Source organism: Pongo pygmaeus, chromosome 20, assembly GCF_028885625.2.
Source record: "Pongo pygmaeus isolate AG05252 chromosome 20, NHGRI_mPonPyg2-v2.0_pri, whole genome shotgun sequence".
In the NCBI taxonomy this organism is placed as follows: Eukaryota; Metazoa; Chordata; class Mammalia; order Primates; family Hominidae; genus Pongo; species Pongo pygmaeus.
Window position 1 is genome coordinate 16,365,970 of NC_072393.2, and position 14,829 is coordinate 16,380,798.

Sequence of the window (14,829 nt, forward strand, 5' to 3'; positions counted from 1 at the left end):
CTGATAAGGGAGAAGATATCTACATGTTGACCTCTCCTCTCCCTGCCTGGACTCTGGATTCTAGGTTAAAGTATTATTTATGCTGAGGATTTACAATGTCTGATATATCTAGCTGAGCCTTCTGCACAGAGATACACTGGGAGTGGAGGCTAATCATGTCAAAGGAGAAGCACCATAAGTCCACACTCCAGCCTATCAGAATGGATTAAAGGTCTACCCTGCCCAACACCTGCTCCCATGGCCTGGGTGGAGGGTTGGGCCCCAGAATAATGAGGTTATGTGGAGACTTCCAGCCCCATACCTGCCCTCAGACCAGTCTTCAGCTCACTCTGCTCTGGGCTGCCCAGATTGATTGATTGATTGATGATTGATTGATTGATTTTTTGGAGCTGGAGTCTCACTCTGTCACCCAGGCTGGCACGATCTTGGCTCACTGCAACCTCTGCCTCCTGTGTTCAAGCAATTCTCCAGCCTCAGCCTCCCGAGTAGCTGGGACTACAGGCATACACCACCATGCCCAGCTAATTGTTTTGTATTTTTAGTAGAGACGGGGTTTCACCGTATTGCCCAAGCTGGTTTCAAACTCCTGAGCTCACACAATCCGCCCGCCTTGGCCTCCCAAAGTGCTGGGGTTACAGGCATGAGCCACCGCGCCCAGCCTGTGCTGCCCAGATTTACACAAATATTCTCCGCTTTACACAACTTTACACAAATATTCTCCACTAGTTCCTAAAGGAAAACTGCCTCCATCAAATCTCACACATTTCCTTCTTGGCTCAGTCCAGGGAGAATGTTGTCTAGATAGCTTGTCATCAAATAAAATGGTGGGGGAGAGAACTCAGGCAGAGGGGCACAAAACGGATTGAGCAGCAAGCTTCCTCTCCAACCATGATTTTCTGTCCTTGGTCATGGATACTCCCTGGACTGCTGCCAGCACATGTGGTTCATGCTAGGTTTCTGGTCAATTTAGCATCCAAAATCTCACATCTGCTTTCTAGATGGAGCTGTGGCTATTTCAACTTAGGCAGTTGTGCTTGAGAATCTTCTCCTTTAACACTACAGGGTAAGGTAGTTCCCCAATGCTTTTATTTACTTTCATTTACATTTAGAAATTAGGAATTTAATTCAACAAGAAGAGAGGAGAGAATCGCTATTATTGAGTGGTTGCTACTTCCGAACCCTGTAATCAGAATTTTTTCTGTAATTATTACAGTGCTAGGACCCTCAGAGCTTTAAAACCCTTTTTCGAGATTCCAAAGCTAGTAAGTGGTTCTGCTGGCATTTGAAATATGATGTCACTGGGTTTAAAATTACTTTTCTTGGGCCGAAGGTGGTAGCTCACGTCTGTAATCCAGCACCTTGGGAGGTCAAAATGGGAGGATCGCTTGAGCCTAGGAGTTCCAGAATGGCCTGGGACTTCCATGCTACAAAAAATTAAAGAATTAGCCGAGGCGAGGCACAGTGGCTCACACCTGTAACCCCAGCACTTTGGGAGGCTGAGGGGGGCAGATCACCTGAGCACAGGAGTTCGAGGCCATCCTGGGCAACATGGTGAAACCCCGTCTCTACTAAAATACAAAAAATTAGCCGGGCATGGTGGTGCATGCCTGTAGTCCCAGCTACTCGGGAGGCTGAGGCACGACAATTGCTTGAGCCCAGGAGGCAGAGGTTACAGTGAGCTGAGATCAAGCCACTGCACTCCAGCCTGGGCTACAGAATGAGACTCCGTCTCAAAAAAAAAAAAGAATTAAGAATTAGCCGGGTGTGGTGGTACATGCCTGTAGTCCCAGCTACTCGGGAGGCTGAGGTTGGGGGCTCACTTGGGCCCAGGAGTTTGAGGCCCTGATTGTGCCACTGAACTCCAGCCTCGGTGACAGAGTGAGGGCCTGTCTCAAAAAATAATAACAACAAGAAAATAAAATTAGTTTTCTTTCCTATATGCCACTCTGCCTGACTAACCTTAAAAAAGTAATCTCTTTAAACACCTGTGCAATTTACCTATTTTTTCATAATGTCCTTTGATCTTTATACTTATTACATAAATATTTTACATGCTTATCATTTAAATATGTAAACAACTGATATAGACCTTATGTTTCTCATAATTTTTATCAGCTACATAATGTTGGATCATATTTATATGCTATCATTCACCTTTGATCTATCCAAAATATTTGAGGAAGGAGAAAGAAAAGAATAAAGAAATAAAGTGTGATACACCATCTGAATGGGCCTACAATTGCTGAACATTGATCTGTTTCCATGTCATAAAAATATTCCTAGGTTGGGTGCAGTGACTCATGCCTGTAATCCCAGCACTTTGGGGGGCCTAGGCAGGTGGATTACATGAGGTCAGGAGTTATAGACCAGCCTAGCTAACATGATGAAACCCTGTCTCTACTGAAAATACAAAAATTAGCCAGGTGTGGTGGTGTGCGCCTTTAATCCCAGGTACTCAGGAGGCTGAAGCAGGGGAATCACTTGAACCCAGGAGGTGGAGGTTGCAGTGAGCCGAGATTGTGCCACTGCACTCCAGCCTAGGGGAAAGACCGAGACCCTGTCTCAAAAAAAAAAGAAAAAAAATGTGATAGACAATCTGAATAGGCCTACAATTATTGAAAATTGATCTGTTTCCATGTCACAAAAATATTTCTCTCTAGTATTTTGTTCTGACAGCTCAAATATAATAGGAGAATACTAATTTAAAAAAGAAAAATGAATCAATAATTAATTAATAACCTTCCAGGACAGAAAGCCTCAAGCCCAGATTGACTTCACTGATAAATTCCACGAAACACACAAGAAAGAAAGTATGCTAATTTTCTACTATCTCTTTTGGAAGATGAAAGCAGAGAAAATATTTCTCAACTCTTTCTATGAGACCAGCACTGCACTAACTACAAAAGCAGGCAAAAACATTACCAGAAAATAAAGAAAAAAAGGAAGGGAGGAAGAAAGGAAGTAAGGGAGAAATGGAGGGAGGGAAGAGGGAAAGAAGGGAAGGAGGGAGGGAGGGGAGGAGGGAGGAAGAAAGGAAGGAAATAAAAGGAAACAATATTGACCAATATTTCTCATGAACATAGATATCTCAATAAAATATTAGCAAATTGAATCCAACAGTGTATAGAAACAACTGCACACCACAACCAAATGGCATTTATCCCAGGGGCATAAGATTGTTTGAATATTTATAATCAATTAATGTAAACCATCATATCAACAGGCTAAAGAAAACATTATCTAATCATAACAATAGATGCAGAAAGAGCATTTGATAAAAAAATTAAACACCAATTCGTGGCTTTCTTAATGCTCAGTAAAATAAGATTGGAAGGGAGCTTCCTCAACTTGATAAAGAATATGAAAAAGTACCCTACAGCTAACATCATACTTAATGGTGAGAAACTAGAAGCTTTTCCGCCAAGATCAGCAATAAGGCAAGGATGTCCTCTCTTACCATTGCTGTTCAACATTGTACTTGAAGTCATAGTTAATGCAATAAGATAATAGGAGAAAATTAAAAGTACTCAGATTGTGGCTGGGGGTGGTGGCTCACGCCTGTGATCCCAAAGCTTTGGGAGGCTGAGGCAGGCAGATCATGTGAGGTCAGGAGTTCAAGACCAGCCTGTCCAATATGATGAAACCCAGCCTCAACTAAAAATACAAAAATTAGCCGGGCATGGTGGCATGCACCTGTAATCCCAGCTACTCGGGAGGCTGAGGCAAAAGAATTGCTTGAACCCGGGAGGCGGAGGTTGCGATAAGCCAAGATCACACCATTGCACTCCAGCCTGGGCAACAAGAGCAAAACTCCATCTCAAAAAAAAAAAAAAGTATGCGGATTGTAAAGGAAGAGACAAAACTGTGTTTGCAGAAGCCATGATTGTCTATGCAGAAAAGTCAAAAGAATCAACAACAACAAAAAAAATTCCTGGAATTTATAAGTCTTTATAGAAAGTTTGCAGGATATAAGGTTAATACATAAAAGTCAATCACTTTTCTATATAGCAATGAACAAGTGGAATTTGAAATCAAAACCACAATACCATTGATGCTGGTACCCTGAAAATTGAATTACAGAGGTATGAATCTAACAAAATATGTACAATATCTATAGGAGAAAAAGGACAAAACTGATGAAAAGAATCAAAGAACTAAATGAATAGAGAGATATTCCACATTCACGATTAGGAAAACTCAATGTTTTCAAGATGTCAGTTCTTCCCAACTTGATCTATAGATTCAAAGCAATCTCAATAAAAATCCTAGACAGGTTTGTGAAATGGGGAAATGATTCCCTATTTAATAAATGGTGCTGGGAAAACTTGCTAGCCATATGTAGAAAGCTGAAACTGGATCCCTTCCTTACAGCTTATACAAAAATCAATTCAAGATGGATTAAAGACTTAAATGTTAGACCTAAAACCATAAAAACCCTAGAAGAAAACCTAGGCAATACCATTCAGGACATAGGCATGGGCAAGGACTTCATGTCTAAAACACCAAAAGCAATGGCAACAAAAGCCAAAATTGACAAATGGAATCTAATTAAACTCAAGAGCTTCTGCACAGCAAAAGAAACTACCATCAGAGTGAACCGGCAACCTACTGAATGGGAGAAAATTTTTACAATCTACCCATCTGACAAAGGGCTAATATCCATAATCTACAAAGAACTTAAACAAATTTACAAGAAAAAATCAAACAACCCCATCAAAAAGTGGGCAAAGGATATGAACAGACACTTCTCAAAAGAAGACATTTTTGCAGCCAACAGACACATGAAAAAATGCTCATCATCACTGGCCATCAGAGAAATGCAAATCAAAACCACAGTGAGATACCATCTCACACCAGTTAGAATGGCGATCATTAAAAAGTCAGGAAACAACAGGTGCTGGAGAGGATGTGGAGAAACAAGAACGCTTTTACACTGTTGGTGGGAGTGTAAACTAGTTCAACCATTGTGGAAGTCAGTGTGGTGATTCCTCAGGGATCTAGAACTAGAAATACCATTTGACCCTGCAATCCCATTACTGGGTATATACCCAAAGGATTATAAATCATGCTGCTATAAAGACACATGCACACCTATGTTTATTGTGGCATTATTCACAATAGCAAAGACTTGGAACCAACCCAAATGTCCAACAATGATAGACTGGATTAAGAAAATGTGGCACATATACACCATGGAATACTATGCAGCCATAAAAAATGATGAGTTCGTGTCCTTTGTAGGGACATGGATGAAGCTGGAAACCATCATTCTCAGCAAACTATCACAAGGACAAAAAACCAAACACCGCATGTTCTCACTCATAGGTGGGAATTGAACAATGAGAGCACATGGACACAGGAAGGGGAACATCACACATCGGGGCCTGTTGTGGGGTGGGGGGAGCGGGGAGAGATAGCATTAGGAGATATACCTAATGCTAAATGACGGGTTAATGGGTGCAGCACACCAACATGGCACATGTATACATATGTAACTAACCTGCACGTTGTGCACATGTGCCCAAAAACTTAAAGTATAATAAAAAAAAATCCTAGACAGTTATTTTGTGAATATCAACAACTCGATCCTACAGTTTATGTGCAGGGGCAAAAGACCCAGAATAGCCAACACGATATTGAAAGATTAAAACAAAGTTGGAGGGCTGACACTATCCAACCTCGAGACTTACCATAAAGCTACAGTAATCAAGAAAATGTCATATCAGTGAAAGAAAAGACAAACAGGCCCATAGAACAGAATAGAGGGCCCAGAAATAGATCAACATAAATACAGTCAGCTGATGTTTGGCAAAGGTGAGAAGGCAACATGATGGAGAAAAATAGTCTTTTCTTTTCAAAAAAAAGAAATGGTGCTAGAACAACTGGACATCCACATACAAAAGAAAATCTAGACAGAGATCTTACACCCTTCACAAATGTTTATTCAAAATGGACCATAGGGCTGGGCAAGGTGGCTCAAGCCTGAAATCCTAGCACTCTGGGAGGCCAAGGCGTGTGGATCGCTTGAGCCAGGAGTTTGAGACCAGCCTGGGCAACCTGGCGAAACCCCATCTCTACTAAAAATATGAAAAATTAGCCAGTCGTGGTGGTGCTTGCCTATAGTCCCTGCTACTCAGGAGGCTCACCTGAGCTCAGGAAGTTGAGCCTGCAGTGAGCCAAGATCCTGCCACTGCACTCTAGCCTGGGCAACATGACTGAGACCATCTCTCAAAAATAAATAAATAAATAAATAAATAAATAAATACATGAAAATAAAAAATAAATATATAAATATATAAAATAATTTAAAAATTTAAATGGATCATAGATCTAAATGTAAAACATAAGATTATCAAACTCTTAGGAAATAACATAGAGAATCTAGATAATCTTGGGTTTGGTAATAAATTTTTAGATATGACACCAAAGGCATAATTTATAAAAGAAAAAATGATAAGCTAGACTTCATCAACGTCAAAAATTTCTGCTCTGAAGGCTGGGTGTGGTGGCTCATGCTTGTAATCCCAGGACTTTGGGAGGCTGAGGCAGGCAGATCACCTGAGGTCAGGAGTTAGAGACTAGCCTACCCAACATACAAAAAAATTAGCCAAGTATGGTGGCGCACACCTGTAATCCCAGCTACTTGGGAGGCTGAGGCAGGAGAATCATTTGAACCCGGAAGGTGGAGGTTGCAGTGAGCAGAGATCGCATCACTGCACTCCAGCCTGGGCAACAGAGTGAGACCCTGCCACAAAAAAAAAAAACAACTAAAACAAAACAAAAATTCTGCTCTGCAAAAGACACTGGTAAGAGAATAAAAAGAGAAGCCACAGATGGTGAAAAAAATATTTGCAAAAGACATGTCTGATAAAGTACTGTTATCCAAAACATACGAAGAACACTTAAAGCTCAACAATAAGAAAATAGGCAACCCAATTCGAAAATAGGCAAGAGGTCTGAACAGACACCTCATCAAAGAAGGTACGTGGATGGCAGGTGAGCTTAGGAGAAGATTATCCACATCCTATATCATCAGGGAAATGCAAATTAAAACAACAATGAAGTATCACCACACACATATTGAAGTGGTCAAAATTCAGAAAACTTACAGCACCAAATGCTGGTGAGAAGGTGGAACAGCAGCAACTTTGATCATTGCTGCCGAGAATGCAAAATGGCACAGTCACTTTGAAAGATAGTTTGGCAGTTTCTTACACAACTAAACATACTCTTGCCATACAATTCAGGATATATGCCCCTTACTGTTTACCCAAAGGAGTTGAAAACATATGCCCACACACTGTTTATAGCAGCATACTGATGTTCACAGCAGCTTTATTTATAATTGACCAAACTTGGAGGCAATCAAGATGTCCTTCAGTAGCTGAATGGGTAATTAAACTCTGATATGTGCAAACAATGGAATATTATTCAGCATGAATAGAAATGAACCACGAAGTCATGAAAAGACATGAAGGAGCTTAAATGCATATTACAAACTGAAAGATGCCAATCTGAAAAGGCTACATATTGTATTATTCCAAATGTACAATACTCTCGAAAGGGACCAGCCCGGGCAACATGGTGAGAACTGTCTCTATAAAAAAATATATATACAAAAATTAGCCAGGCATGGCGGTACATGCCTGTAGTCCCAGCTACTCAGGAGGCTGAGGTGGAAGGATTGCCTGAGCCCAGGAGGCAGAGGTTACAGTGAGCCATGATTGTGCCACTGCCCTCCAGCCTGGATGACAGAGGGAGACCAAAGAAAAAAGGAAAGAAAGAAAGAAAAAGAGAGAGAAAGAAAGAAAGAAAGAGAGAGAGAAAGAAAGAAAGAGAGAGAGAGAGAGAAAGAAAGAAAGAAAGAAAGAAAGAAAGAAAGAAAGAAAGGAAGAAAGAAGGAAAGAAAGGAAGAAAGAAGAAAGAAAGAAAAAGAAAGAAGAAAGAAAGAAAAGAAAGAAAGAAGAAAGAAAGAAAGAAAGAAAGAAAGAAAGAAAGAAAGAAAGAAAGAAAGGAAGAAAGAAGGAAAGAAAGAAAGAAAGAAGAAAGAAAGAAAAAGAAAGAAGAAAGAAAGAAAAGAAAGAAAGAAGAAAGAAAGAAAGAAAGAAAGAGAAAGGAAGGGCAGGGCAGGGCAGGGCAAGGCAAGGCAAGGCCTATGGAGACAGTAAAAAATATCAGTGGTTTCCAGGAGATAGAGGGAAGGGAAGGATGAGTAGGTGAAGATTATAGAAGATTTATGGCAGTGAAGCTATTCTGTATGATACTATGATGGTAGACACATGTCGTTATACATTTGTCCAAAGCCATAGAATGTACAACACCAAGAATGGACTCTAATGCGAACTATGTACCGCGAGTGATAATAATGTGTCAAGGCAGGTTCATTCATTTTAACAAATGTGCCACTCTGGTAAGGGATGTTGATACTCAAGAGGCTTGTGTGTGTTAGGAGGGCGGAGTAAGAGTACACGGGAACTCTGTGTTCCCTGCTCAATTTTGCTGTGACCCTAAAACGGCTCTAAAAAATAAAGTCTATTGTCCAGGCACAGTGGTTCACGCCTGCAATCCCAACACTTTGGGAGGCTTAGGTGGGAGAATCGCTTGAGCCCAGGAACTCAAGACCAGCCTGGGCAACATAGCAAAACCCTGTCTCTAAAGAAAATTAAAAACATTATCCAAGCATAGTGGCGCACCTGTGGTCCCAGTTACTGGGGAGTCTGAGGCGAGACGATCGCTTGAGCCCTGGAGTTCGAGGCTGCAGTGAACCATGATCACACCACCACACTCCAGCCTGGGTAACAGAGCAAGACTCTATCTCTAAAAAACGACTATTTTAAAGAAGTTTTAATACATGCAGTGGAAACACACAAAAAATAAGTCAGATGCTACAAAGTGATCTATGAAAGCTGAATTTCCCTTCCACCTGCAAAACTTAGTCTCCTAAGACCCACTAAATTTAATTGCCAGTTCATAAATATATCTCTTCCAGATACATTTTAGAATCTTCTTGTTGAGTTCCACAAATATCCTGCTGGGATTTCATTTGGACTGCAATGATTTTTTTAATTAAATTTTATTTTAAGTTCCAGGATACATGTGCAGGATGTGCAGGTTTGTTACACAGGTAAACGTGTGCCATGATGGTTTGCTGCACCCACCAACCCATCACCTAGGTATTAAGCCCCACATGCATTAGCTATTTATCCTGATGCTCTCCCTCCCCCGACCCTCCCAACAGACCTCATTGTGTGTTGTTCCCCTCACTGTGTCCATGTGTTCTCATCGTTCAGCTCCCACTTCTAAGGGAAAACATGCCATGTTTGGTTTTCTGTTCCTGTGTTAGTTTACTGAGGATGATGGTTTCCAGCTCCACTCATGTCCCTGCAAAGGACATAATCTTGTTCCTTTTATGGCTGCATAGTATTCCACGGTGTATATGTGCCACATTTTCTTTATCCAGTCTATCACTGATGGGCATTTGGGTTGATTCCATGTCTTTGCTATTGTGAATAGTGCTACTGCAATGAATTTATAGGTTCGTTCAGGTATCTTCCCATTTAATTTTGTGTTTGTGCTTGAAATTTATGAGAACTGTTTCATGATTCCTCGTTTTAATGGCACCGTTTTCTTCTCTGGGTGCACTGTCATGTGAAGAAGTCTCTGGAGAGAATAGTGACGAGTCCAGCTCCTGGTTAAAAACCTACGTGAGGGCGGGCACAGTAGTTCACACCTGTAATCCCGGCACTTTAGGAGGCCAAGGTGGGTGGATTACTTGAGGTCAGGAGTTTGAGACCAGCCTGGCCAACATGGTGAAACCCCATCTCTACTAAAAATACAAAAATTAGCTGGGTGTGGTGGCAAGTGCCTGTAATCCCAGCTACTCAGGAGGCCGAGACAGGAGAATCACTTGAATCCGGGAGGTGGAGGTTGCAGTGAGCCAGGATCACGCCACTGCACTCCAGCCTGAGTGACAGAGCCAGACTCTGTCTCAGACAACAACAACAAAATCCCCTCCATGTGATCTTTCAAGCCTGACCCTAGGCAATTATAGAATTACAGAGGTTTTAGCTGGCAGGGCTCATGGGGGAAATTGCCCTCCCCTCACCAGACTTGGTGCATAATCAACACATCACAGTCTCCTAGGAGAGTTGCAGTCAAGGACTCAAGTCTCCTTGACCAGCCATGGTCTTATACATATCTCCATTCAAAGGTACCTTTATTAGTTACCTTCAGCAGAGGGCTTCCTTGGGCACCTCTGCCAAGACATCCTTGTCATAGAAAAACAGGGGAAACATGAAGACACACTTTCACCCACTATGACTCAGTACTCAGTACTTTTCCACACCTAGCCCTTCCTCCTCTTCTTCCCCTTAGCCTCCATTCCATAAAACTGCAAAAGCCTTTTGTTGTAGGATTGTGCAGCAGTGAGATGGAACAAGAGAAGCTGGTGCTTTCTCTGTGGAGCCTCATTCTTGTGCTATCACAGTAAGTGATGAAAGTCCTGACTGTTGCTTTAGTGTGGGTGATATGGTTTGGATGTATCCCTACCCAAATCTCATCTTGAATTGTAGTTCCTAAAAGTCTCACATGTCATGGGAGGGATTCAGTGGGAGGTAATTGAATCATGGGGGTGGTTACTCCCATGCTGCTGTTCTCATGATAGTGAGTAAGTTCTCATGAGATCTGATGGTTTTATAAGGGGCTTTTCCCACTTTTGCTCAGCACTTCTCCTTGCTGCCGCCACATGAAGAAGGACGTGTCTGCTTCCCCTTCCACCACAACTGTAAATTTCCTGAGGCTTCTCCAGCCATGCTGAACTGTGAGTCAATCAAATCTCTTTCCCTCATAAATTACCCAGTCTTAGTTATGTCTTCATTAGCGGTGTGAGAATGGACTAATACAGTGAGCTTGCTGTCTTCACCGGGTCCTTCAACACTGGGCAGCTCAGCTCTCTCTCCTGCTTAGCTGAACCCATGACAAATAGAAATGAGCAAATTATTGGGCAGTCTTTTCTTCCTTCTGTTGGGTCTGTTACTTGGAGATTAGTTCTGTTTCATCTAGTTCTTCCTCTTTTGAGGCAAGAGAATAGCAGAGGGAATTGGAGAACTGGAGGCTGGGTAAAGGGTGGAATGAGTAGGAGCAGAAGCAGGATAAAGAGGCAGGTGAGCAAGAACCAAGATAAGAAGCAGAAGTTGAGCAGCCAAAACAAAGGTGAGATAAACGAAGTGAGTAAAGAGACCCCATGGACAGCAAGATCTGGACCAAACCTGTCAGGGGCAGCTCCTCAGAGATGGGCATGTGCATTCGAGGAAAAGGTATCCTTAAAATGACCCTATATGATCATCAGCTACCTAAGGTTCATGCATATGGACTGCATATCATGCATGTACTTAAAATTATGGGATGGAGGCAACGTGCAAGTGCACAAGAGTCAAAGTAACTAAGTAACCCACTTATCAATCAAAAAGCAGACACTGGCTAGAGATTAGGCAGCCTTGGGAAAAAAAGAGAAAAAACATATCAAAGAACCCCAAACACACCAAATTGGTGCTGATCTCATTTCTCAAAGGTGAGTCCACTCTCCCCTTTCCAAGAGTGTAACACTGTGCTTAATAAACTTTTGCTGCTTTGCTATGTGTGTGTGTCTCATACAATTCTTTGTTCACGACATGAAGAGCCTGAAACAGCGAGGTACCATCCAGTAACACTTTAACGCCCTTAGGTAAATGCTGGGTAAACATGGATTGCCCTGCTGATGAGTGAGGCACCATGTTGATTACTATTGCTTTTGTTCTCTTTGGTTTTAGATTTACTTCCACATCAGGCCTTTTGGTAGGTGGGTGGGTCATGACCCTATCAACAGGCATGGGTTGGGGGCTTGCAGGCAGCCTCAAGACTCTTTCCCCATGGCTAAATTTAGGAAGACTTGACTTGGGAAGGCTGAGGCTTTCCTGAATTTCTTCTAGTGTTCTATTCTTTGTTGCCATTTTTTCCCTGTTCACTGTGGAGATCTGGAACAAGCGCTCATTGGATGTACTTCTCCCTCAGACTCCAAAACCCATTGATATGGACCACTCCCACACCTATAGAGAGAGGAAGAGAGGGAGAGGAGGAGGAGAGACAGGCAGCATCTGTCCTTTCTGAGAATGTAAACTGAGACGCCAAAACAGATGCCCCTGTATCAACTAAGACGGGCCCTAACATTAAGGAGAGTGAAGCAGTGTCGTTGTCTGGGGTAAATGCTCAAGGTTCATGGTCTCATGCCGGGGAAATCAAGGATGCAGACACACAAGAAGTGAGTTTAAGAGTGGAAGTTTAACAGGTGAAAGAAAGAGAAAAGAGAATAGCTCTCTCTTCTGCAGTGAGAGAGGGGCTCCCAAGTGGGACTTCCAGTGCAGCAAAGTGCATGGGGTTTTATAGACTAGCTTGATGAGGCAGTATCTGATTTACACAGGGCCCAAAGATTGGTTGGACCAGGTGTACCATTTACATGGTGCGAGAAGAAGCTGGCCACCCCACCCTAATCTTTTATTATACAAATGGGTTATCTACCTGACCAGCGCTATGTTGCCTGTTTCTTTACTGTACATGTGGTTGACAAAGAAAACGAAAGATGGAGCAGCCATGTTGAACATGTCTAGCACCCAGGCAGCCTTTTCCTATTGGCATAGCTGCCATGCAAGCTTCCATCTTGCTTATCTATGTCTGCAGCTTGATTTTACAGGCTGCTGTTTATTAGAAAAGAAATTATTTGGGGGCTGCTTTTCATTAAAAGGAAAACCTGACTGAGTGAGGCTAAGAGTGAAGGATTAATAGGCAACAGAAAGAGAAAAGAGAATAGTTCTCTCTCCTGTGGAGAGAGAGGGGTGCCCAGGTGGGTCTTCCAGTCCCCTGGCGAAGTGCACAGGGTTTTGTAGACTGGCTTGAGGAGGCTGTGCCTGATTTACATAGGGCCCAAAGTTTGGTTGGACCAGGAGTGATGATTACATAGCACTGCAAAGAAGCTGGCCACCCACTCTAATCTTTCATTATGCAAATCGATTTTCTACCTGGACAGCAGCATGTTGTCTGCTCCTTACTATACACGTGGTTAGCAAAGATAAGGGAAGAGGAAGCCCCCACGTTGAAAATGCCTAGCCCTCAGACAGCCTTTTCCTATTGGCACAGCTGCCAGCATTCACTCTTGCAAGCATCCAGCTTGTTTATCTATGTCTGCAGCTTGATTTTACAGGCTGCTTTTTTAGAAAAGAAAAGATTTGGGGGCTACTTTTCATTAAAAGGGAAACTTTACTGAGGACTCTCTTACCTTCGCTATCTGCCTAAATAATTTCTCGTTAATGCCTATATCATTTAGGATAGAAATTCCCAGGATCCGTGGTGCTTCCATAGCAAAGGAAGAACCTCTCCAGGGAGATGACTTTACAGTTGAGCCCTGGATGATGAGATTCGATCATGAAAGAATTGGAGAAGAGCATCCTGAGTGCAGGAACTGGCAAGTGAAAAGGTCCCAAGACAAGAAAAGATCAGCCATGAGGGGGCCAAGGCCAGGGTGGCCACGAAGAAGGGAGAAGAGCTGGAGAGGAGATGTGAAGAGTTAGCAGGGCTCAGTGGTGCACAGTCCCTTAGGCTATGAAAGGAGATCAGCATCTGTAGCTGAATTTTATTTTGAGACATTAACTGAAGCTCATTCTATTCTCCTCCCCCTTACCCTTCCAGGTGCTCCCACTGACAGAGCAGGAGCATCACCATCTTGGACAAACACCACCATTTTAAAGTTTGCCTTGATCAAAACTGCCTAAATCCAAAGGGCATAAGCCTAATGGCTAAGGTCAGCACGACCATAAACCACAAATGACATCTCTAACCAGAAACATTCCAACCCTAAGATAAACCCTCCCCAACCAGAGACATGCCAGCCCTGAGATAACCTCCCCTCTGGCCGGAAAGATGTCTGCACTAAGACAACCTCCCCTCTGACCACAGACATTCCAACCCCGCCATAAAATTTTCCCCCACACAGAAACATTCCAAGCCTGTAATAAGCTCTATCACCCTAAAACCAATAAATACCCTTAGTCTGTAAGAGAGAGTGCTCCTGACCAAAATCAGCCAGAAGCCCTTATCAGGTCTATTCTCCAAAATAAGCCTGTCTTTGACTTTGAGCTGCTTTTTGTGTTTCTGTCGTCTTTCTTTAACTCTTACACCACCACTCTTGGAAAACATTGCCTCCTATATGCACAGCCCTCTAGGGGTAAAACTGATCCAATGAGCACAAATATTAGAATTTTTGCTTTGGATCTCCAACACACTGTCCTAAAAGTCATGGCAGAACCAGCTGTCTTGAAAGACAACATGCTTTAATAGCCAGGCTTTCTGAGACAGGTAGTAATAATGGGCAGATTTGTTGAGCATTTACTGTGACCTGGCACTGCCCTGAGTCCTTTACACTTAGTCCCCTGGACAACCCTGAGGTAGGTAGTGTTGTCCCCATCATATGGTTAGGACACTGAAGCTCAGAGAGGGCAATTAGCTTGCCCAAGTCACACAGCAGAACTGAGATTTGAGCCCAAGCAGTCCAGTTCCAGATCCCATGCCTTTGGGTGATGTCTGCTTCCAATGGTCTGGCTTTGAATCTCAAGGGTCAAAAGGGATGGCTCTGACTCCAACCCCACCCCAAGATGGGCCAGGGAGACCTGTGCTGGGAATGGAGAAGGAACCTAGAGATGAAAGGGTGGGGACCTGGGAGCTGTCATCCCACTGACACTCTTATGAGAGTGCCTGGCACACAGTGGGGGAGGGAATGGTGGGAGGGGGCTCTGGTAACACCTG